Source organism: Engraulis encrasicolus, unplaced genomic scaffold (assembly GCF_034702125.1).
Source record: "Engraulis encrasicolus isolate BLACKSEA-1 unplaced genomic scaffold, IST_EnEncr_1.0 scaffold_28_np1212, whole genome shotgun sequence".
NCBI lineage: Eukaryota > Metazoa > Chordata > Actinopteri > Clupeiformes > Engraulidae > Engraulis > Engraulis encrasicolus.
Genome location: NW_026945577.1, coordinates 1,818,531 through 1,822,840, shown reverse-complemented (window position 1 = coordinate 1,822,840; position 4,310 = coordinate 1,818,531). Strand labels below are relative to the sequence as shown.

At 41.1% G+C, this 4,310-nt stretch overlaps 1 long non-coding RNA gene across 1 annotated transcript; it reads right to left on the bottom strand.

Annotated features, from left to right (window-relative positions):
• Positions 1-1,717: 1,717 nt before the first annotated feature.
• LOC134443138 (uncharacterized) lies at positions 1,718-3,954 on the bottom strand. The gene is made up of 3 exons (XR_010033572.1): positions 3,736-3,954; positions 2,190-2,279; positions 1,718-2,084 (listed from the first exon to the last, which is right to left on the bottom strand). It is a non-coding gene; the product is annotated as an uncharacterized LOC134443138 (long non-coding RNA).
• Positions 3,955-4,310: the final 356 nt, after the last annotated feature.

Here is a 4,310-nt window from a genome sequence, read left to right as displayed (position 1 = left end):
GAATATATGCGCATGTACATTTCAGCTACCTTATTACCTGGAATATTTTGAGGGCTGATATTACAAAAAGCTAGTAGGTAATTTTACTTTTCTTTTCTCTACCTACCATTCTGTCCACCCACCAGTTTGAACTAAATAACTAAGAAATTTTGTTGGGGGGGGTGAAAGGGGAAAATAAGTTAAAAAAGTGTAAAAAATCCGATTTGGCAAAAAATAAATCCGAAAAAACGGAATTTGAGAAAAAATAAAACAGAATTTGAGAAAAATGAAAATGGATTTCATAGGCCCCTAAACATTGTACTTTTAGGATGTCCACAAAAGTACAAAATGTCCCTCTCAGTCTCAAAAAGCCCCATTTTAAAAATCGCGCACCTTAACAACCCCCCCCCCCCCCCCTTGCTCCCTCATACTAAAAAATCCTGGAAAAAGCCCTGCAGCTACCTTATTACCTGGAATATTTTTGAGGGCTGATATTACAAAAAGCTAGTAGGTAATTTTACTTTTCTTTTCTCTACCTACCATTCAACCATGAGTGGTTGGCTCTGTCCACCCACCAGTTTGAACTAAATAACTAAGATTTTTTTGTATTTTATTTTTTATTTTATTTTTTTTTGGGGGGGGGGGGGGAAAGGGGAAAATAAGTTCAAAAATGTAAATAATAATAATAAAAAAAAACGGATTTCATAGGCCCCTACGACAGGTTAGGTTTGGGAAGGGCACAATTCATAAAACTCAGAAACATACAATGCTTTTTCAAAAAAAGGGTTCTATGTTCCCCGCTGCATCCAAGTAGACTGCTGCCACATTGCTAAGAGCAGGTTGTTATTACACCTCTGACAGGTTAGGTTTAAGGATAGTTTTAGTCAGGGCACATACAAAAATGGATTTGAGTAAAAGTTGTCAATTCATAGTAAATATGAAAGTAAGAGGAAAAATAGTACAGGTACAGCATTTTAGTGCAGACTATACAGGTATGTACAATATTATAAACATTGCTGTTGATTATGTTCTTCAGCCGCCAATCATGCCAGCAGGGTCTACTGAAGGTCTCTGGTCACTGCTTCCTCGTCATACTGCAACAGGCACTCAGTCTCACTTCTGGGAGCTGTAGAAACAACAAATAAATAAATACTTCGTCATGCACCTCATATTGACATAGCAAATATATCAATAAGCAAGACATATTGAGCCCAACAGGGATAATCTTACACTATATCAGTTTTCTGTGGTCTCTTGTAAGATTGGCCCATCACCATCCTGCAGGACATAGCAATGCACAGCATTGACAACTTATCTATAAAGTAGCACAAGTCATATTGACAATGTAGGACAGGGGTGGGGAACCTATGTCTCTAGGGCCGTTTGCGACCCTTGAGGCTGTTTTATCCGGCCCCCGATATAATTTTAATGCAATTCCATCTTCACATGAAATATGACATATTTTGTAAAGGAATCTTAGAAAATACATTAGCAATACAATTAAGTTATATTCAGGGAACCTGAAGAAGTTGGCGTTTGTTTAAATGTGGCTGCCTTCAATATAGGCCTAAAGTGAAAGGGAAAATCCTGGTTTGTGTTCATAGTACGGCCCTTGGAGGACTTTTATGGCCCCTCGGATGAATTTGAAGTGGCCATTCGAATGAGAAAGGTTCCCCAACCCTGACGTAGGCTATAGGTTAAGCTTACCCTCTTTCACGCTACTGTGCCCATTTCGGGTTGACCTCCACATGCGTCTGTAGCACAGCACACAGGATTGCAGGACACAGCATCCTGCAGGACACTGCAAAAAACAAGGGGAACGAATAAATGACCTGTCCAGTTCTATAAAAAAGAAAAGAAATTTGATGCAGTGCCAGAGCTGTGGTAAAAGTAACCTTGGTTGTATAATCTAGGACTAGGGTGTGTGTGAGTGTGTGGTAAATCCAGTGTTCACATTATTCAGATATGAGAATTAATTCATTAATTTTAACTGATATCACCACATACCGATATCAGTGCCATTTCACCCTGCCAAGACACTGGACCTTCTATGATCAGGGCGTCCTCGTCATACTGCAGCAGGCACCCTGTTGTTTCTACAGCTCCTAGAAGAGAGACAAATAAATGAAATACTTCGCCATGCATCTCATATTGACATAGAAAATGTATCAATGAGCAAGTCATATTGGTCACAAAGAAGTTAATCTTACATTCTTTCAGTCTTCTATGGCAAGACTGCTCCTCATAAGAGCTGTTAGGCCTTCAAGTGACTCGTCTTCGCCATATTATGAGACAGCAGCCTGTGAAAACATGGTAAACAGAATAACCCATTAACCTTGGGTCCTAATATAATACATGGACATAAACTAGCCTACATTATTTAGACAATGTCAGTAGACCTCCACGTGAAACAATAAGAAAAAGTGACCATGCATAATTTCAATTTCTTGAAGAGGCCAGCTACACTTATTTGTGCAACAAGTGCTGTTTTGAGGACCCATACGTTTTAAGGACATGCTGCCTACTGTTGCAAATGCCAGGGTATTTCACATTGATTTCGGGGTGGCGTGCTCTATGCCAGTGTTTCCCAACCTTTTTTTGTCTTAAGTACCCCCTAAGCCTTTTCTCATACCACAAGTACCCCCTGACTCATGCTTTATATCTCAATGTGACTATGCTCCATACATGTTTTCATTTTTCCAAGTACCCCCTGCAGGGTGCTCGCGTACCCCTAGTGGTACACGTACCCCTGGTTGGGAAAGACTGCTCTATGCAACACTTATTTGTGCAACAAGTGCTGTTTTGAGGGCCCATACTTTTTAAGGACAGGTTGCCTACTGTTGCAAATGCCAGGGTATTTCACATCGATTTCTAAACTAAGTTATTTCTTAACTACAGGGACGTTAGTCGATACATAGTAATGACGCTACGACCAAGCTACTAGGGAATGTAATTAAACTAGTCGCTTCGCTACTGCCCAGCACTGAAAACCAACATACCCAGACGGCACACCAATCTTGCCAACGTCGCCTAGATGCATTTTTGCCGCTGTAAAATACATTGGCAAGACGTCCAAGCGTTAGTTCATCAGCGAAATGCCGGGCAGACGTGAAAAATGAGCAGTGCCCAGCAACTAGTTGATGAGCTAACGCAATAGCATGCTAACGGTAGCCTTTGTCAATCTTAAGCGCTGGGAGATGGTCACTCCCATGTAAGATCACTCCCGGACGTGTAGTCCCAGGTGACCCTATCAATCCCAGGCGTTCTATCCCACCCGATTACATTTCTCGTATTATCATACACTACCACATACAAGCAATTTAGGGTTAGGTTTAGGATTAAGGTAAGGGTTAGGTTTAGGGTACGTAACAAAAAACTAACATCAAAAAGATAACTAGCTCGGTGGGCTCGATAGTCTGGCTAGTGGGAGCGAACCGACTGGGGATCGAACCGCGCTGGGAGCGACAAACTGGGAATCATCTTTAGGCAGGGGAAAGGCAATTGAGAACGAGCAATGTCAAACAACTTACCATCAACAAGTATACTTAACATATTCACCGTTTCACTACTGCATTTTGTCATTACGATGCTCGCAAGTTATCAGAATTGACTAGCGTACAGCAGCAACAAGAGTAGTCACATTCATTGAGGGGACTTGTGCTACAACTTAGCAATGGCGGATCTGTGTTCAGAGGAGCTATTCAATCGCTCTTGAGTACTGAAACTTTAAACCACAGTTGAGTAAAATTTACTTACATGTATGTGAAGCCCATTTTCCGTTGGTATGTGAGGAACTTTCCCCCATGTCGCCAAGAAACTTGTAACAGTGAAACCACACAGACAGCGCGTGGTTCTGTTCAGATAGGTCGGTGTTGTTGACCGCGGTAGATGGCTTCTTTGTGGCTTGTGTGTGGAATTCGCATTGTGCGAATTAGTTGTACTGCCACCTAAAGGCTTGGTGTAGAACTAATTTAACCAGAGACAGTCGTTTTTGAACTTCCTTGAACAATCCTTGCTTTAGTTCAGAATAATTTAAAAACCAGAGTGGCCAAGCACATTGATGTTTTTCCTCAAAAGCAGGGGTGAGGAACCTTTTTAATTCAAAGGGTCACTTCAAAATGTAGGCTATGTCCAAGAAAGATCATTCAGATGTTTCTATTCTGATTTCTATTCGGTTCATTTAAATGTTTATAGCACCGATCGAATTGTTCGATCAACTTCATTTCTGAGCTTATAGTATCATAATAAAATGTACTGACAGCAGAGCTGTGGCTAGAAGAAAGGTTTAATGCAGGGGTGGGGAACCTTTTTCATTCGAAGGGCCACTTCAA